The sequence below is a fragment of the Schistocerca gregaria genome, chromosome 9 (genome assembly GCF_023897955.1).
Source record: "Schistocerca gregaria isolate iqSchGreg1 chromosome 9, iqSchGreg1.2, whole genome shotgun sequence".
Lineage (NCBI taxonomy): Eukaryota > Metazoa > Arthropoda > Insecta > Orthoptera > Acrididae > Schistocerca > Schistocerca gregaria.
Window position 1 is genome coordinate 86,429,289 of NC_064928.1, and position 22,242 is coordinate 86,451,530.

Consider the following 22,242-nt stretch of genomic DNA (forward strand, 5'->3'; position numbering starts at 1 on the left):
AGCATATAGTGCATGGCAAAATGGCGCTATGTAAAAAGACGCCAATGGAATTGTTGTACACCTCAGGTTATAGAAGACAAGTGTTAACGAAGGCTGCTGAGATATTTACGGGTGAACAGACGTGCAACTGATAAGAAATTGGCAGCCGAGATGGCCCGGGCGGCTACCAACAGTGTCTCCTCAAAGATGTTTCGGTCAGAGTTGCAGCGTTTGGCCCTCCGCAGCACCGCCTGGTTCATCGACCCACGCTGACTGCTATTCATCAGCGACGAAGGCTGCAATTTGCACACCAGTACCGCAACTGGATGCCCTTTTCAGATGAATCTCGTATTATGCTCCATCGGCGTGGGAAGCAAACACTATGCAACAACCGTCGGAAGGCTCCAAGCTGGAGGAGGGAGCGTTATGGTTTGGTAAATGTTTACGTAGCATTCCCTATATGATTTCGTCTTTCTGGAAGACACAATGGATCAAGTGCGAGGGGCGTTTGTAAAGTCCGTGCAAAGTCCGATAGATGGTACCACCGGCGCGTATCACGTTTAGTTAGCACCATCTTTGGAAAGAGCGCACACCAAGTTTAAGCCACACTGGTCTATTTCGTTGTGTCTGACATTCCTGTGAATCAAGGAAGTCGAGTGATTGTAAAAAAAAATGGACGGAAAAGAATTTCGTGTGCAGGTAAGACATTACTTTATGAAAGGCAAAACGCCTCAGGAGACTAAAGAGAAGCTTCATAAACATTATGGTCACTCTGCACCTTAGATTAGAACAGTTTATAAGTGGTTTCAAAATTTTCGGAGTGACCATATGGGCTGAACGTTCTGGACGCTCTGTGGAGGTTACGACTCCAGAAATCATCGATGAAATCCATGATATGGTAATGGATGACAGAAGAGTTAAGGTGTGTGAGATTGCTGGTGCTGTGGGCATCTCGAATGAACGGGTACATAATATTTTGCATAAAGATTTGGACATGAGAAAGCTATCCGCAAGATGGGTTCCGCGATTTCTCACGCGTGACCAAGTATTTAATCGTGTGAAGTGTTGCAATGATTGTTTGCAGCTGTTCAGAAAGAATCCACAGAACTTTAAGCGGCGTTTCGTCACTGTGGAAGAAACATGGATACATTAATGTAGTTCTGAGACCAAAGAACATACTAAACAATGGGCCACCAAGGGAGAATCTGTACCAAAAAAGACGAAGAGCACTCCTTCGGCCGGAAAGTTTACGGCGACTGTCTTTTGGGATTCGTAAGGGATAATTCTCATAGACCATTTGGAAAAGGGTAAAACTATTAGAGATGCATATTATTCATCGTTATTGGACCGTTTGAAAACCGACCTGTAAGAAAAACGCCAGCGAATGAACAGCTAAAAAGTCTTTTTCCATTATGATAATGCACCAGCACACACCTCAGCAGTTGTGGTCGCAAAACTAATGGAAATAGGATTCCAACGCGTTTCACATCCCCTTTATTCTCCAGACTTAGCTTCCTCGGAGTACTATTTGTTCCCCAATTTCAAGAAGTAGCTAGCGGGACAAAGATTTTATTCAAACGAAGAGGTGATTGCAGCAACTAATAGCTATTTTGCGGACTTGGACAATTCCTATTGTTCGGAAGGGATTAACAAATTAGAACAGGGTTGGACGAAGTCTAAAAGGAGACTATGTCGAAAAATAAAAAAGGTTTAATCCAGACACATAAGTTTTTATTTTTGCACGGACTTTTAAAATGGCCCTCGTATGCATCTGTACTTAGGGGCAATGTCAACCCCTTCATGCAGTATGATTTTCCTCGCCACAATGTATCACGTAGCTCGCAATTTACGTGCGTGGCTTGAAGAGTAGCGGTACGAGTTTAACACATTCCTCTGGCCACCAAACTCCCCAGATTTAAACCCAATCGAGAATCTACGGGACCACCTCGACCGGACTATTGACACCATGAATCCTCAACCGACGAACCTAGCGGTTCAAATGGCTCTGAGCACTATGGGACTTAACTTCTGAGGTCATCAGTCCCCTAGGCTTAGAACTAATTAAACCTAACTAACCTAAGGACATCACACACATCCATGCCCGAGGCAGGATTCGAACCTGCGACCGTAGTGGTTGCGCGGTTCCAGACTGTAGCGCCTACAACCGCTCCGCAACTCCGGCCGGCCGAACCTAGCGCAGGTGTCAGCATGGCTCCACGTCCCTGTCGGTGAAATCTCGCCAAGCCTGGGTTTAACGAACGAAAAGTGGCAGGTATTCATCTGGAGATACCATGGTTTTCGTACGGACATCTCTACGTTGGCGGAATGCGTATATCGAGAACCAGGAGTCTCTACACAGACGCAGAGAACAGTCTCGGAAAGTTATTTACAGAGACGTATTACGGTAGATTTATGGCTCTACATATAGACCACGACAATTATGATGTTTTCCATTCTAGGCACATCGCCAAGCAGCCGTGAAATTATTTAGTCCGTTCACTCGCATAATTTGTAATTATTCTTTTTTTTCCCCCAATAGACGAGTGACGGCTTGTGAGCAACACGTATTCTGTCAGCGCGGCTTGCTGGGCCGCAAGTGGCTCGCGTCTCAATGCCTTTTGTCGTAGTGCATTCGCGCGAATGGTGAGTTTCGGCATTGACATTTATTTAAACTGTTTCACCGCAGCTAACATCGCGGGGTACAGCTAGTAATTATACCAGTGGTGTTCAATAACTAATGCACCGCTTTTTTTCTGAAAGCAGGATGAATTTATTTACCATTCCAATACTGCATATTATTTCGGTTTTTTTCATTTTCCTACAAAATCATATTTTTCGACATAATCTCCGTTCACGTTACTGGGAGAGCCTGTGTGCACTCTACCGGTCGTGTCCGCAGCTCGTGGTCTAATGGCTCTGGATCGCGAGGTACCGGGTTCGATTCACGGCCGGGTTGGGGATTTCCTCTCCCCGGGGACTGGGTGTTTGTGTTGTCCTCACCGTTCCATCATCATTCATGAAAGCGGATAGATTGGACTGTGTACAGATTGGGAATGTGTACGGGCGCCGATAACGGAGCAGTTGGGCGCCCCAACAAACCAAACATCATCATCTACCGGTCGGCGTAGGAGCCAGCGTCTTGCTGCATCAACAGCGTCCCCATCATCCACGTACTGCATCTCCTTCATTGGGCCAAACAGATGGAAGTCTGAAGGTGCGAGATTCGCACTGAAGGATGGATGAGAAAGAAGAGTCCAGTGTAGTTCTGTGAGCTGCCCTCGGGTCCACAGGCTTGTGTGAGGCTGACACTGTTGTGGAGAAGAAGTTCGTTTGCATTTTTGTGGTGATGAACACACTGAAGCCCTTTCTTCAATTTCCTGATGGTAGTAAAGTACACTTCAAAGCCGATAGTTGAGCCATGAGGCAGAATAACGCCTTCAGAGTCCCAGAAGACCTTCGCCATGACTTCACCGGGTTAGGCTACGGGTTTGGACTTTTTGTTGGGAGGCGAGGTGATGTGGCGCCACTTCATAGATTGCCATTTTGTTTCCATTTCGAAGTGACGAACCAATGTTTCACCGCCCGTGACGATATTCGAGAAAAAATTGTCACTACCGGCCTCATAACGCGCAAGAAAATGCACACAGGCGGTCCTTCGTTGCCTCTTGTAGTGTTCTGTTACGTGGCGAGGAACAAGTGAGCATATCTCGGTTAGTACCTGTTGTGTACACAGTTCCTCGTAGTCAGCGCGTACACAACTCTCCCACTAGAGCGCGCCCCGCTAAGCACAACAGTGCAGGCGCAGCGCTCATCCGTCTCCGCACCACGAGATGGCGCTGTCTTAGAGACGGACCAAATTCTGCTTCCGCCAATCCGAGTATTAATATGCAACGCAGCAAATGAGATTGCTGCTAACGTAGAACCTTTTCTCCTTGCGGATCACACTCGCGCTTTGACACCTGAACGCACGAAGTATTATAACGAGTCAGTCTGCATTACTCTGCGTTTGTATGTACCAGTCTATAGTCAAGTTGCTGTCTGCGCCTAATAAGATTATCATATTCCTGTACATAGCCATGAAGAGAAATGTATAGATACTTTGTCAAGTATCAGAGATATTTGAGAATAAGATTAACGTACCACGACCAAAGGAACTTCAGATTGCCAATTGTAAATAGCATCCAGAACCAAGTTAAGTTATTTATATGCTTTTTATTATTTTAATAAATGTGTGTGAAAATTAATCAAGTTCTGTTTAAAGTTGGTCACCGTCAGTCTGCTACTTTAAGCGTGCAAGTGGCATTTCTATCGCAGAAGATAAACACGCCACGATAAGACCACGAGACATATTGCTGACACTCGCCTACTTCGTTAGAGCGACAAGTCAACTAATCTGATGGCGTGTGTACCGAAGGTCTTACAGTACGCACACCACAGTACCCCAACTGATGGACGAGTTTGTCAGCACTACCAACAGAGAGGTCAAGTTGAGCAGCGAGCTGTTTACTTGTGATCCGTCAATCACCTTGTATGAGAGTGTCCGCACGTTCCATCACTGCAGGAATCACAATTATACTCGGCCGGTTGGTCGGACGGGTTTGCCCGACCTTGCTGCGATGATGACATACGCATCGCTCAACGACTCACCGTGAATTTTTCACTGCAACGTCTCTGTAGACATTCTACAAGCGCGTATGAAATCTGCGAAGCTCTCTGCTTGGAACGCACTTCCGTTTGCCGTGCGGTCTGAGACGCCTTGTCACGGTTCGTGCGGCTGCTCCCGTCGGAGGTTCGAGTCCTCCCTCAGATATGGGTGTGTGTGTGTTGTCCTTAGCGTAACTTTGATTAAGTACGTGTGTAAGCCTAGGGACCGATGACCTCCGCAGTTTGGTCACATTGTCCTTACCACAAATTTCCAAATTTGCACCTCCGTTACAGACGACATTTTGAAGGCTACGTGCAGTGCTCCCACCTATCGGAATTTCATGAAATTATAGGCGCTGGAACGCAAATATTGTACGATGTTCCATAACAAATTCTCCATTTTTTAGCCGAAACTTGTCGAGAAGAGAAGTGTTGCATTGCTTATTGAACGCCCGTCGTTCATTACTAGCGACCCGCCCCGACTTCACACGGGCAGCAATACGGATGTGTCTACGGCAAACTGGTTCTCTGGCGTTGCAGTGATAACTTATTAGTACAAACCTTATTCGTGAATCAGTCTACCTACTAGTGAATAGGATTAGTGAAATCCCTACTGTAACCACTGACAGTCCTCACATACGTACAGAAAAACCGCGGGAGAGTGTTTTAATTCATCATATGTAATATAGACAGACATGTACAGCTTTTCTGCTCTCTGTAATTGCGGCGTCTGTTTACTTATTTTCCCGCCAGGTACCGCCTCCCCTGCAGCTGACAAGCTCGTAGTTGTCACAATTCCCACGATGCGTCACTGCAGACACCAGTTAAATATGTGACGGACAATAATATGTACATTACACATTCATCATTACTATAATAATGAACTATACTTCGTCAAGTCTGTATGTATGCATTAGTGAAAACTGTATTGAAATTCTGAGAATACTTCCTGAGGCTGGCCTTTAGAAACAGACGGAAAAAGGCGGCGGTGATCTCTAATTTATAATATGCGAAGATCTACAGAAATATATTGAAAAACATCTTATTAGGGTAAGACTATGACTTTGCTTTTCCGTTGTTATTAAGTTGAAAATATTGGTATGGCGGGCAACTCTGAATAGTGAGCTTCGATTACAGGTATAGCTGTTATAATAAACATTATGACAATTTTTGGAGTGGTTCCTTAGTACAAAAAATATATTAGTATTTTAAAAAGTAATTTGTTCACTTCATTTTGGAAACTGACTTTTGAATGTCCTGTCTTTCTTATGATTTCAGCTGTCAGCAGGCTACCCGTCAGACGCTATGCATCCAATTTTGTTAACTTAAAATGGGTTTTCCCCAGCTTTAAGAGCGCAAGCATATATCTCCAGCTACGGCAAGGAAACAATTTCATAGTCCTGATTTGGATGAAATTATATAAGGCAGTATCCCGCTTTCCGCACTTTAAACCCCAAAATTTTAGTAGTCTCGGCGGTTTTGCCAGCTGAAGCGCCGCAGATTGGACTCGTCGCCAGTGGGAATATGACAGGCGAATGCAGACTTAATTTACATTAGTCGTTATAACCAGTTAGGTCGTGTATCGGATACTACTATACTGTGTCATGCGATGCATCGGATACTACAGTTATATTTTACTGTGTACCAGGTACTACAGCGCCGGTATTAACGCTCAAATTTCAACAAATCATTTCCGTAGTTGCAGAAATAAACAACAGGCTAAGTTTTCAAAATTTCATGTGTTTGTCGTGGGAGTCACTAGGCTGTGCGTAAATGCCGCCCGGGTCGTTCCCTCCTTCCAACCCACAACAAATGTAGTTACTGCAACCTGACACGGCTATAAGATTCATTAAATACACTGCGACTGCTGTGCTTTCAGCTGCTTGGGCGATGCGATAATGGCGCGCACAGTGGGGAATGATTAATGTGTAACAGAGCGGACAGTCTGGAATATACGGTAGCTTCGGCTCGGCAGCGTACACGGCCGGGACTCGTGTGTTTCATCACGAGGAACAGTACGGAGGATTACGATCCGGTAATTGCTAGCGTTTCCAGAGCGCCCACCGCACCACTGACGAGGCAGGTGGAAAATTCTCCTCGGCACACAAACCGGCCTCCAGCAATCAGCATACGCAGGTTAATGAGATATCGTCGGTGGCCGCGAGTGCGGAAACTTTAATCAGCGCCGCACGCAGCTTAGCAGCGAGCCAACCCACCCGGAAAAAAACACTCATCGCCATTTTCCGGTCCAGCGAGGGGGGACAGCGTTTTAAAATCTAATGCACCGAAAGGACGCCCACTCATCCGTAGCGCAGAATATACTCGCAGTAGCTGCTTTTGGTGCCAGCCTGCGCTGCAGAACGCGCACGGTCGTGTGTTTTTGTCTGAGCTTCGGAGTGCCCACCACTTAAAAATTAAACAAAACACGGAAAGGAAAGCTCATGTGCGCTGTATTTACTGCCAAACTGTACACTCGCTTTCTACTCCCCTCCCCCCCCCCCCCCCCCCCCTCGCTCTCTCTCTCTGTCCCTCTCCTCTGAGGCCACAGCAACTTTTCATAGTATTGACATATTCGATCCTGGATTGTTTGATATACACTCTAGCACCAAGGAAACTGTTATAGGCATGCAAATTAAAATACAGAGATATGTAAACAGGCAGAATCCGACGCTGCGGCCGGCAACGGCTGTTTAAGACAAGTGTCTGACGCAGTTGTTAGATGGGTTACTGCTGCTACAAGGGCAGGTTGTCAACATTTGAGTGAGGTTGAACGTGGTGTTATAGTTGGCGTACGGGCGATGGGACAAAGCATCTACGGGGTAGCGATGAAGTGGGGATTTTCCCGTACGACCATTCCATGAGTGTACCGTGAATATCAGGAAACCTTTAAAACATCGAATCTCCGACATCGCTGCGACCGGAAAAATATTTTGCAATAACGGGACAAACGTCAACTGAAGAAAATCGTTCAACGTGACAGAAGTGCAACCCTTCCCCAAATTGCTGCATATTTCAATACTGGCCCATCAACAAGTGTGAACGTGCGAACCATTCAAGGAAACATCATCGATATGGACTTTCGGAGCCGAAGGCCCACTCATGAACCCTTGATGACTGCACGACACAAAGCTCTACAGCTCCCCCGGGCCTGTCAAAACCGACACTGGACTTTTGATGACTGGAAACATGTTGACTGGTCGGACGAGTCTCGTTTCAAATTGTATCGAGCGGATGGACGTGTACGGGTATGGAGACAATCTCATGAAACCATAGACCGTTCAAGCTGGTGGAGACTGTATAATGGTGTGGGGCGAGTGCAGTTCGAGTAATAGGGGACCGCTGATACGTCTAGACACGACTCTGGCAGGTGCCACGTACTTAAGCATCCTATCTGATTACCTGCATCCATTAGTATACATTATATATGTCGACGGACTTGGTCAATTCCAGCAGAACAGTGCGACACATCTTACACACAGAGCTTTACAGCTCCCCCGGGCCTGTCAAAACCGACATTGGATTATTGATGACTGGAAACATGTTGACTGTTCGGACGGGTCTCGTTTCAAATTGTATCGAGCGGATGGACGTGTACGGGTATGGAGACAATCTCATGAAACCATAGACCGTTCAAGCTGGTGGAGACTGTATAATGGTGTGGGGCGACTGCAGTTCGAGTAATAGGGGACCGCTGATAAGTCTAGACACGACTCTGGCAGGTGGCACGTACTTAAGCATCCTATCTGATTACCTGCATCCATTAGTATACATTACATATGTCGACGGACTTGATCAATTCCAGCAGAACAGTGCGACACATCTTACACACAGAGAATCGCTACAGAGTGGCCTCAGGAACACTCTTCTCAGTTTAAACGCTTCCGCTGGCCACCAAACTCACCAGACATGAACATTATTGATTATATCTGGGATGACTTGCAACGTGCTGTTCTAAAGATATCTCCACCCTCTCGCACTTTTATGGATTCATGAAAAGCACTGTACGTTTCATGGTATCAGTTCCTTCCAGCACTACTTCAAATATTAGTTGAGTCCATGTAGATTCGTGTTACGGCACTTCTGCGCTCTCGCGAGAGCCGCACACGATATTAGGCAGGCGTACCAGTTTCTCTCTGTCTCTCGCTCTCTCTGTCTAGCAACAGCAGGTCTAATGCATCTCGGCATCAGGCCGGAGTGAGATTCAATGTGATCAGGCCTTTAAGCAACTTGAAGTATCACCAGCATTCTTTGCTGAAATCAACAGACTTGTAAAAACTCTAAAAAGACGAAAGCTCTTACGATGTTAACGGTATTTCAAACAGAATTTTGAAATGTTATTCTAACTTAATAAATAATGTCCATAGTGATATATGTAATGCATCAGTGGTAAAAGCAGTATTCCCAGACTGATTAAAATATGCCTCTTCATGAGTAACATGACAAGGAGGTCTTAAGTAATTGTCCCTTGAGTTTGCTTACTGACACCTTTTTTCCAAAATATTCAAAAATACTGAAAAACTCAAGTTTTTTCATAAATGGTTCAAATGGCTCGAAGTACTATGGGACTTAACATCTGAGGTCATAAGTCCCCTAGAACGTAGAAATACTTAAACCTAACTAACCTACGGACATCACACACATCCATGCTCGAGGCAGGATTCGAACCTGCGACCGCAGCAACGACGCGGTTCCGGACTGCCGCTCGGTAACCGCGGCCGGCTTGTATTTGGTAGTAGCGGACGTCACATGAAATCTGTTGAAGCTCGTTCTTGATCCTTTCACGCAGTTTTTTTATTACAGCGACCAGCCAATTCTCTGAGCTACCGTGACGGCATAACATTAGAACAGCGACCCACTGTTGGCCCTAGACCACAGGTGCTATATTGTGATATCTGTTGAGGACTTTATGAATTGCAACGAACCGAATAGCTGTACCTAGTAGTTCCTTAGAAATAAATTTTTGTAATCAAAGCAAGATGTTATCCTTACAATATACCTCATTCATATCGAATAAGGGGCAGCACGAGGAAATATAGAATCGCTGCATCTCCTGGAGTGTTTCAGCCACTCGGCACATGTAAAGGTGAGGGGACGTTCTTCTGTGTGTCCACTTGTGCGTTGGGCTTTTGGAAAGTTACCATGACATCAACTGGTGGCTGGTCTTAACACTGGCCATGGGGCACTACCCGTGGGATCATATTTGCGTTAGATATCGAACATCTAAATGCTGTCTCACTTAACTAAATTTCGCGGTGGTGTCTTGTCCGAAGGACTAGACAAAGCTGTCTCGTACGGGAACTGGTTTCGCCGTACGAGAAGATGGAGTTTCGACTCGGCATAATCACCTCTGCGTCGAGCGACTAACAGCGAATCCAACAGGTTGCCGATTCTGCGAATACTTCCAGCAGTAAATACATCCATCTCGGCACAACTTCGGGAAACGTTACCGCAATTAACCCACCGTTCATAAGAGATGCCCGTAATCCTGCGAGGATGGAGAATATCTGTCCGCAGTTTCCTGTAACATACGACACTGATCATATGAGCCAGAAACAGCTGGGTGACGTAGCAAAACAAGAGTGAAGGCTCGCACACTGTACAGGAATGGAGCTGTAGCCGGCCGCTGTGGCTGAGCTGTTCTAGGCGCTTCAGTCCGGAACCGCGTTGTTTGTTGCGGTCGCAGATTCCAATCCTGCCTCGGGCATGGATGTGTGTGATGTTAGGTTAATAAGGTTTAAGTAGTTCTCAGTCTAGGGGACTGATGACCTCAGATATTAAGTCCCATAGTGCTCAGAGCCATTTGAACCATTTTGAATAGAGCTGTACATCACTATGGACTGTTTTAAGTGCGAAATTTGGAATACCGGATACCCAGTATTTACTAACGAGCCCTTGTTGTCATTCTCGATTTTAGTGTGGGACGGCGAACACTAAACCGGTTGTAGCAGAAAAAAAAAGATTCATTGGTAGAATATTAAGAAAATGGAATTCACCAACAAAAGAAAAAGTACTCCGTCTTCAGGCCATATGTGGCCCATTGGTACCATCCGACTGCCGTGTCATCCTCAGCCGAGGATGCGGATGGGAGGGTCGTGTGGTCAGCACACCGCTCTCCCGGTCCTTATGATGGTTTTCTTTGACCGGAGCCGCTACTATTCGGTGGAGTAGCTCATCAATTGGCATCGCGAGACTGAGTGCACCCTGAAAAATGGCAACAGCGCATGGCGGCCTGGATAGTCACCCATCCAAGGCCCAGCCACGCCCGACAGCGCTTAACTTCGGTGATCTGACGGGAACCGGTGTATCCACTGCGGCAAGGCCGATGCCCACCAACAAAAGAAGTAGTTTAAAAATCCTCTGTCGACTTATTTTTGGGCACCGCACGTCTGTGTGGGACTCTTACCGGCTAATGTTCGTAGGGAAGATGGTGTGTTGGTTCACCTTTGGAACGCAAATATACCAGCGATTGGACACGTCCTTGGTAGGATTCAGGAAGTTCGTGGCAGTAGATGTCTGCACACAGGCCATGCGATATGTTAGGCGCGGATCTGGAGCCATATAGCACCCCAGATGTGTTCCACTGGGTTTAGTTCAGGTTCAAAATGGTTCAAATGGCTCTGAGCACTATGGGACTCAACTGTTGAGGTCATCAGTCCCCTAGAACTTAGAACTACTTAAACCTAACTAACCTAAGGACATCACACACATCCATGCCCGAGGCATGATTCGAACCTGCGACCGTAGCAGTCGCACGGTTCCGGACTGTAGCGCCTAGAACAACACGTCCACTCCGGCCGGCAGTTCAGGTAAATTCGGTGGTCAAGAAACGAACATGCTCCTCTAACCATTATAGCAAGATTCTGTGACACAGACAGTTATCTTGCTGGAATATGCCATCGCTGTCGACCTTTAGTGCCTTCGATTGCTTCCACAGGTTCCACGGAGCTCAGATGAATGTCAACCGCAGCAGAATACTGTGCCAAGCACCAGATGTCCGTGGTTCGGAGCACGTCTGAAGCAGCCGTTCCGTTGGATCAGTGCCTATCTGGACACGACCATCGATCGACCTTGTGCAACAGAAAGCACGACTAGTCCAGCCAAGCGATATATGTCTATTTCTCCACGGTCCAAACGCCATGTTCTGATGCCCGCTTTAGCCGTATCTGATGAGGTCGTTGGGTCAAGAAGGAAACGCGTAGGAACAGTCTGCAGTGGGGCCCCCTGTTAAACAGTGTTTCCTCAACGTTGTGCTCCTAAACACTTGTGCTACACTAGGATCGTACTCTGCCGTCATATCTGCTACAGATCGCCATCTGTCCTGGTTTTCAGGGAGGGTAAACCCCAGATATCCTCGTTCTATGATGAGGCATCGACGTCCAACTTGTTGCCTAATCGTTGTTTCACCGTCCTACAATCGCTTTTCGTAGATTCTCACATTAGAACGCCAGCAGTTGACCACATGCGTCGCCGTTTCAGAGATGCTCATTTCCAGGCGCCAGGCCTACACAATGTGTCTTTTGTCAAAGTGGCTTATGTCAGCGAGGCCCTCATCTAGAACAACTTCTGATTGGTCTCTGATTCGCTTATATAATTTCCTTACCATTACGCATGTCTGCACTGTCGCCAAGCGACATTCAGTTTCAGGCTGCGCAGTGGCCGTAATGGTTTGGCTAATCAGTGTAGGGAAGAGCTGTGCGTTTCTTCCCGATTTTCGAGCAGCAAGCAAGAGTGAGTAGCGGCGATGCCTGTAGTAGTCTTGTCAGACACTACAACAGTGCTGTCATACATCGGTGAGATTTACTCTTAAATTCCCGAGAGCAATAATCAGAATAAGGTTTTGCATAGTTCTCCTATATCGCAGAAGACAAATGCCGGAATGGTTCCTCTGAAAAGGAGATGGCCGATTTCCTTACTCATCCCTCTCCAATTCAAGTGTGATCTCCGTCTTTTATGAACTCGATGTCAAGCGACGTTAAACGTTAGTCTTCCTTTATTTAGATCTAAATTCAGTTTCACGGTCAATTAACGCAGCCTGAATTTTTTTAGAATTGGATGTAAATTTAAAGGTCAAAAAATCTGCTGCGGTCGCCTTGTACGGAAATGGAATGTGGACGATGAACAATTCAGTCAAGAAGAGAATAGAGGCCACTGATGTGTAGTCCTACAGGTATATACCGAAGATTAAATGGGTAGGGGAGGGATGGCAGCCTACAGAAAAGTTAAAAACAGAATTAGGAGATATCATAAAAATAAAAGCAGCAGATAAAACGGTGACTGTTAAAAACGGAAACATAGGAAAGAGCTGTGAAGAAATTATAAAAACAAAAGGGTTGGTGATGCTGATGGAAACACATAGTAAATAGACAGGCACCATTAAAATACACGGCGACAGTCTGGTTTCTGTTCGCAACAGTTGAAAACACAACTAGCTACAGTTAGGTAGCTGTTTGCAACACTTAAAAAGGGGATGCACAACACTAAACACTCACGCAAACATTGCACTATAGAGGACCAAGGCATATTATGGAGGGGGGAGGGGGGGAAGGACCTGGATAGGGACAGATGAGGGAGGGGGGGGGACAATTGGGGGGGAGGGAGGAGGAGATGAAAAGCAATAAAAAAGGGGGGCAGCCAATGGAAGGAGAGGGCACAGAAAAAGGGGGGGGGGCAGGGTGGATCTGAGAAAGGAGTGGGGAAGACAGTGGAAAGAAAAATGACCCTGCGGGAGAGAATGGAGTCAAGGAGTGGGGACGTGGAGAAAAAGCAGGTTGGAAGGGGGAGGAGTGGAGCCCAGGAAAAGGACAATGGGAGGGAGGGGGAGGTGAGGATCATAGTTGATAGTAGGGATAAATGAAAGGAGAGAGGGCATCATGCAGGAGGAGGAGTTGATGGAAGCCACCTTGGGAAAGGAGATGAAGGGTGTAGAGGTGGAGGGTAGGGGGGACACAATGGTGAAGACAAGGCAGTGGGTGGGGGATGGAGAGGAGAGGGGCAACCAGGGTATGAGGGGGGATCTGTCGGCGGGAGGTGTAGAGAATGCAGACATGTTCGAGGAAAATGAGTAGATCGGAGAAAGGAACCAGGTCATAGAGTATACGTGTGGATACTGGGAGGCAATGTTTATCAGTCAGGTTATTAATTTCGGTCAACGATGACCATCTTCAGAGCTGAGTACATGTATTATACACCTACGACACAGTCCATGTCATTGTGTATTCTGATGGTCGAGTCACATTAGCAAAGAAACAAAGAAATTAAAGACATTGGCTACCAGCGCACATTGGTTTATATCAAAGGCCAACTTGAAAATTTGTGCCAGTCCGCCGATTCTGCTTACTAGGCAGATGCGCTGACCGCTACGCCATCTGGACACAGTAGTCACTATCACTGCACAGACTATCCTAGCACGATCTCCATCAGACCCAAATTCTCAGCTTATACCACACACTACTGATGTAGTAGTGCTGCTCATTAGCCTCATTACTTATAGCACCTCGCCGATCCCCATAAGAGTTGGAGCTTAGTAAGCTTCGGGCTAATTAAGAGGGGTACTACATCAAAAATGGCTCAAATGGCTCTAAGCATCAGTCCCCCAGACATAGAGCTAGTTAAACCTAACTAACTTAAGGACATCACACACATCCATGCCCGAGACAGGATTCGAACCTGCGAACGTAGCTGTCGCGCGGTTCCGGACTGAAGCGCCTAGAACTGCTCAATCACAGCGGCTGGCGGTACTACATCAGTAATATGTGTGAGAGTCTGGGGCTGACGGGAAGTACGCTTGGATAGCCCGTGCGATTGTGGCGCCCAGTGTGACCCGGTAGTGTAATTGTCAACGGATATCTCTAGCAAGCAGGAGATCCAGATTAGAATCCCAGTCCGGCGCAAAATTTCAGCTTGCCCTGCTGATACATACCAATGCCAATTGGTAGCTAGTGTCTTTAATTCCTTTGTGTCTTGATTCTTAATGGCTGCAGGATCAAAATTTATTCTTTCAGGCATATCTGAGAAGAGACACTACATATATACCATGTTAACTACTATGCCTAATTAAAATGATTGCACCATCAAAATACGCAGTGACACGAATTGTGTAGCATACAGCATTTACTCAGGTCTGCAGTGGTCATCGTTGACTGACATTAATAACCTGATTGATTGACATTTGCAGTCCGTGACTGGATTTATAATAAAATAAAATAAAATAAATACATGAAACGTTTCGAAAAGTGACTAACTTATCATCTTCGTCAGAAACTGACAAACAGGAAATTAGTTGAATTATTTCATTCAGACGACTCTGTCGCTCGGCCGTTTGCCATCAAAATTCGCTGAGTGAGCCTGTATTCTGCATATAAATGTCACATCTTCACTAACAGAAGCGATAACTTGACAGAGTGCATCCGGAGGCATCAACGGATCGTCAGTTTGGTAGTAGAGGGATGTCTGGCGAGAGTAGGGGAGGGTAAAAAATTTGTTGGAGACCATTATTTGACTACAGCGAGCTGGTTCGAGTGGATGTTGGCCTCAGTAGGAATGCAGAGATGGAGACGCTCTCACAGGATAGAGTAGAGTGCAGAACTGCAGGAAAGCAATATTCGGACTGAAGAGCACAGCAACAGGTCTGAAGAAGGGCGCTCAGTGGCTGACAGACATATGAAGGCTGTGTTGGTTTTCAAATATGAAAATTCCGAGCAAATTGTAAGTACAAACTTCTTTATGAGACGTGATCATTAAACAAAATACAAGGTGTACCGGTATGAAATGAGCGTTAAGATACAAATGTGTCGATAGGGAACATTTGTTGTGAACGAGCCTTAATTTTGTTTTCGGGTTGGTATGACATCTGTCAAAGATATTTAGTATACATCAAGTCATGGAACAAACAACATGATATGTTTTCATCGTGTTAACAATGTCGAGTTTGGTACCAGAAAGTGATAATATGAAAAAGTATTAATTTTTTGTTATTATTTGAAAAAAAGTGCTGCAGAGTCGCATCGAATGCTTGTCGAGGCATATGGTGATCATGCTATATCAGAAACAACATGCGAAAGGTGGTTTCAACGATTCAGAAAGAATGATTTTGATATAAGAAATGAAGAACGTCGAAAGTCAGAAGCAAATGGCAGCAATGCTAAACGTTGCACAACAAACAATTTCTGACCGTTTGAAAGCTATGGGAAAGATCCAAAAGTGTAGAAAATGGGTGCCACATGAATTGAATGAAAGACAGATGGAAAACCGAAAAGCCATATATCAAATTTTGCTTCAAAGACATGAAAGAAAATAAATTTTGCATAGAATTGTTACTGACGACGAAAAATGGATTTATTTTAAGAATCCTAAACGGGAAAAATCATGCGTTAATCCGGGGCAACCATCAACATAATTTGCAAAACCAGATCGATTCGGCAAGAAGACAATGTTCTGTGTTTGGTGGGATCAGGAAGGTGTGGTTTATCATGAGCTTCTAAAACCCGATGAAACCATGAATACTAATCGCCACAGACAACAAATGCTCAATTTGAACTATGCATTGATCGAAAAAAGACCAGAATGGGCCAGAAGACATGGCAAAGTATTTTTTTTTACACGAGAATGCACCTACACACAAAAAATCAAAACTGGTTCAGCACATAATCAAAACACTTGGCTGGGAGCTGCTACCCCACCCGCCGTATTTACCAGACTTGGCCCCCTTCAGACTACCATTTGTTTTCATCAATGGGACACGCATTGGCTGAGGAACACTTCGATTCCTACGAAGATGTCGAAAATTGGGTGTCTGATTGGTTTGCTTCAAAAGACGAACATTTCTATGGGCGTGGTGTCCACAAATTGCCAGAAAGGTTGCTATTCACAATATATATAAATGACCTGGTGGATAACATCGGAAGTTCACTGAGGCTTTTTGCAGATGATGCTGTGGTGTATCGAGAAGTTGCAACAATGAAAAATTGTACTGAAATGCAGGTGGATCTGCAGCGATTTGATGCATGGTGGAGGGAAAGGCAATTGAATCTCAATGTAGACAAGTGTAATGTGCTGCGAATACATAGAAAGATAGATCCCTTATCATTTAGCTACAATATAGCAGGTCAGCAACTGGAAGCAGTTAATTCCATAAATTATCTGGGAGTACGCATTAGGAGTGATTTAAAATGGAATGATAATATAAAGATGATCGTCGGTAAAGCAGATGCCAGACTAAGATTCATTGGAAGAATCCTAAGGAAATGCAATCCGAAAACAAAGGAAGTAGGTTACAGTACGCTTGTTCGCCCACTGCTTGAATACTGCTCAGCAGTGTGGGATCCGTACCAGATAGGGTTGATAGAAGAGATACAGAAGATCCAACGGAGAGCAGCGCGCTTCGTTACAGGATCATTTAGTAATCGCGAAAGCGTTACGGAGATGATACATAAACTGCAGTGGAAGACTCTGCAGGAGAGACGCTCAGTAGCTCGGTACGGGCTTTTGTTGATGTTTCGAGAACATACCTTCACCGAAGAGTCAAGCAGTATATTGCTCCCTCCTACGTATGTCTCGCGAAGAGACCATGAGGATAAAATCAGAGAGATTAAGAGCCCACACAGAAGCATACCGACACTCCTTCTTTCCACGAACAATACGTGACTGATATAGAAGGGAGAACCGATAGAGGTACTCAGGGTACCCTCCGCCACACACCGTCAGGTGGCTTGCGGAGTATGGGTGTAGATGTAGATGTAGAAAATGTATAGAAAGCAATGGTCAGTACTTTGAATAAAATGTTTTTGCTTTTCAATTCAAAATTAGTGTTTCATCTTCACAAAAAAAAACGCTAATTTCATAGCAGTACACCTGGTAAAACGAAATTTACCATGGCACTGAAGCACGGACCAAGCCCTCCCTTTCTGTCTTTCATGTTCCCTCCACTTTTATCCTTGTTTTCAGAACCCCTGGAGTACATTCTTCATTATAACATGCGCTGCCGTCCTTACCATGAGTTTGCCTTCCTATGTCCTTTGCAATGGCGTAGTCGAGATATTAGCCCATGTCTTTCCCCGTCTCACGGCAACTATTTTTTTAGGTGATGACCAAATGTTCGTGGCATGAAGGCGAAACAGATGCAGGCGAGTTTATTTCCCGGCGTGTTGTTTCAGTAAACACACTCGAAGCATCCTCAGCGTCCGATGTAAATAAGTTTGGTTTTCCCAACGGCGGCGCCCCCTTTGCCAGCGAAGAGGGTAAGGCCCCGAGCAGAAAGGAGCACCCGGTATTTTGCTTTCGTATAGCGCAATGTAGCGACTGTATGATACCCGTATAATTAGGAGCGAGGGCATTAAACTCAAATGGAACCGCGAACACGCAGCAGAAAGCACTGGCAACTTCTACTTGATATATAGCACGACGACACACGGGGATCGTAAATACGGTTGCTTATTAAAAATAAAACATCTCGTTGGCGACCAGGATGTAGGCAGCACAGGCGTCGGCAGAAATTTATCCAAGAGGGAGCAAAATTGTAAAACTGATTCGTAGAATTCGAAAACACTTCATGCCCCAACTACTAATTTTGACAACTTGTGTAGAAATCTAACAGAACGATATCTGAAATGATAGATAATTACCAGCTGAATACTTTAAAGTTAGATTACTTTGATACTTAAGCGGTATGCGTACTTCAATAGACGAGGGCGTGCTGAAAAACAACGACTCCCAGTTTTTATGCGAAAACTCGTTTCCCCTTTACGAGCGACCCTGTTTACTGGGCAACGAGCCGGCCGGTGTGGCCGAGCGGTTCTAGGCGCTTCAGGTTCGAATCCTGTCTCGGGCATTGATGTGTGTTGTAAGAGGTCCATGATTAAAGAGTTTGTTGCTAGCGCACTCGAGCTGATGTAATTTCGATGTATTACTCACGCGCTGCGTTCGATATGTAAGCTAGAAGAGAATCTGAGACCAAAGAGTAGTATTGACTGCAGTAGGAACTGTGTAGCAGTAGCAGTTAGTTGTTGGTAGCGAGCAGTCGTGTCTGGTGTATCGTGTTGGGTGGGCCGGTCGTGTACAGCGATGGCGGAGCCTGAGCGTTATAGGATAACGTAAAAGCAGCCTCGCGCATATGTAGTATTGTTACATCATGTCCCATATAAATGTTTAAAAAAACTGTTAATAATAATCTTTCTCATAAAAAGTAACTTTTGACATTTATCTGAATTTAAAGAATTCACTAATTTCTTCAATCCTTGGCAATCCCGATTATTAAAAAGAAAAGTCAGTTCCTTCCTTTTTTATAAGACAAATCTATCGGCCAGCATTGCACTTAGCTGCGCCAGGAAAATTTCTTATAGGAACAGATATATACGCGTTATCGGGCGATCTAATTAAGGTAAGATTTTTCAGTTTATTCAGCAATGATGTATCAGGGCCATGACGCAGCATTGCTGAATAAACTGAAAAATCTTACCTTAATTAGATCGCCCGATAACGCGTATATATCTGCTCCTATAAGAAATTTTCCTGGCGCAGCTAAGTGCAATGCTGGCCGATAGATTTGTCTTATAAAAAAGGAAGGAACTGACTTTTCTTTTTAATAATCTGGATTGCCAAGGATTGAAGAAATTAGTGAATTCTTTAAATTCAGATAAATGTCAAAAGTTACTTTTATGGGAAAGATTATTATTAACAGATTTTTTTAAACATTTATATGGGACATGATGTAACAATACTACATACGCGCGAGGCTGCTTTTACGTTATCCTATAACGCTCAGGCTCCGCCATCGCTGTACACGACCGGCCCACCCAACACGATACACCAGACACGACTGCTCGCTACCAACAACTAACTGCTACTGCTACACAGTTCCTACTGCAGTCAATTCTACTCTTTGGTCTCAGATTATCTTCTAGCTTACATATCGCAGGCAGCGCGTGAGTAATACATCGAAATTACATCAGCTCGAGTGCGCTAGCAACAAACTCTTTAATCATGGACCTCTTACAGTGTGATATCCTTAGATTAGTTAGGTTTAAGTAGTTCTAAGTTCTAGGGGACTGATGACCTCACATGTTAAGTCCCATAGTGGTCAGAGCCATTTTGAACCATTTCACTGGGCAACGCACAGTAATCAGCCAGCACGGGTGATATCACATTTACCCGGTGTGTTCGATTAACGGTATGCTTTTGGGTGTTCAGCCGAATTGCTGATTCCATTTTTCTACCAAGTCTATGATGAATACGAAAGAGCTGATGCTACGTGCTTGATCCTAGTACGTTAATACACGTAATGAAGTGAGTCACATGTCAGTATTACCTTCGATCAATTGGAACAACGAACACTGTCGGTGAAACTAAGACAGACAACACACTGCATATTGTAACAAAACGTAACCAAGAGAGTACTGTCAGCATTTCATATAAGAAAACATTACATGTATTGCTGGCCCGTTGTGTTTGTGCGTTTTTCGCATGATTATGATGAAATGTAGAAAATCAGCTCTACAACGGAACTAAATCATTTCTGGGCCCATGTCCATACAACTCCTTACGAATGTTTCCCAAAGTTAGGCCATATCTTTGCGTTACAAAAGCCAGTATAACTTATAAAAAGGTGTTCTAAACATATTGCCGTTCCTGAGAAAAACAACGTATTTCTGAAAAAGTTCATCACGCAAATGGCTTCCATTATCCGCGATTCATTGCTGAAAAGATTCGAAGAAGCTCCTCATTACGTCATTACGTCCTTAATCATTTACTGAGGAAAAGCGTCTATCTCTCTTCCAGGAAAGCGGCTTTCAATTCACCACCATTATGCTGTCGCTGAGGAAAACCTTTATTATTGAGATGAAGCCACAGAAAAAAGGAAAGGCGCTGAAAGATTAATAAGTGAGAGTAATCGAAGGAGAAAGTGGCGCCAGAGTGTAGTCATACAATTGCGCGCTTTATGGATTGTAGCATCATCTTGCGGAAACAACATCGCTTTTAGACGACAATGTCCCTGCTTTTGCGGAATGAAGAAATTTATAATCACGGCCGAATAACACTCGGAACTGATACCCAGTGAGCGGTCGTTATTGTTTAAAAAAAATATGGCCCAACGATCCTAATGAACTGTGGAATAGCTGACCACGAGCGAGAGAATTTTAGCGACTGGCCGCGGACATTTGCAGCGGATTTTGAAGGTCTGCAGTCGCCGCCTGTGCGTTGGTGGAGACACAAACTTTGGATCTGTATCCGCAGTTCTGTAACTTGCCGTCCCGGCCTCTCAGGAGGTACACACGCGAGCGGATTTCTGCGACGGGCCTCGTGCAGCACAGAAGTTTCGAGGAGCCGGTGGCTGGCGCCCTACTCTCGCAGAACGGCGTGCTCGTGTCGGATACCCTGTAATCTTTCTCACACGATTTTAAAGAAATTACTAGGTAAAAAAATAGTTTTTGCGTCAGCTGCGGCTTTACATGTCAGCTTCATGATGAAGTGCCTATCGTTTCGCTAATGGTCATAGCTGTTCTGATATTTTGCATATAAGTAACACACTGTCTTAAATTCGAAAAGTTTACAATGAAAAATAGGGGTGGTATGAATTTGCATTTGGTGCATATTAGCTAACATAATTAATTTTTCCTTAGAATTGCGAGGAGGTCTCTATCTATCACCAATCTCGAGAAAGCTGATGTTATGTAGCGCACTCATTAGCGCCCGCACGTAAACAACAACGCTAAAAGCAAATACTAATAAGACCCTCACATCTCACAATTGAGAAATCGAGAAAAGATTTTGGCAAATGATTGCAAGCAGAGAGCAGAATATTTTGTCATATATTAAAGAAATGCAGCTTTCTTATCTACCTGCAATATATTACAAACTGCAGACTTTTGCAATGGAATGATGTAATTTTTAAGCGTCATCGATAGCTGGTGAAATTAGATGTGGCTTTGCATCAAGTTAAGTGAAGAAATTACACATCTAAATTTATACCAAGAATGTGCTTTTTCATCAACTTTTGAGCTGGTTTGTCCTAAGTTCCTCGTTATTTCAGTACTCTATCGCAAATGCAACTCCATTAGGATTTTCGCTCTGTGAAACTGCGTAAAATCCGCTTTGTATTTTTCCAAAAGAAGCAAATTTTGAAATGACAATTAGATAAATGTGACACTCGGAATTCGCCGCTCATGGATAAGTGGGTTTCAGGTGGCTTCAACTTTTACCATAGCAAATGGGGTGGACCAAAGACAACACCGAAAACTTACACAACTGTACCGTGAAATATCTAGTTTATGAATAGCGACAGATGTACATCACACAAACAAGAAGGAAAAAACATAAAAATAAAAAATAAAATAGGGCGTACAAGGAGATGGCTGAAATATTTCTAGACAGTATTCCGTATTTCGTCTGTGGACCAAAGTGTTATAAAACTTAATAACAGTGCCAAACGAGGGAGTACGTGAAAAACATGTAGGCAGATAGCGTTTCCTGATATAAGCCAAAATCGGACATAATATATCGTATGTAACTTCAACATTTTTAGTAACGAACTGTTTTTAGATGCAAAAAGCAAGTCGAACTAAGTATGTTTCATTACAGAGCACTGATTATATTTTATTTTAATAAAACGAAAAGGGTTTGGTGACC

General features: G+C 44.6%; 1 pseudogene; it reads right to left on the bottom strand.

Moving 5' to 3' along the window:
- Window positions 1-10,832: 10,832 nt before the first annotated feature.
- Window positions 10,833-10,950, bottom strand: LOC126292522 (5S ribosomal RNA; annotated as a pseudogene).
- Window positions 10,951-22,242: the final 11,292 nt, after the last annotated feature.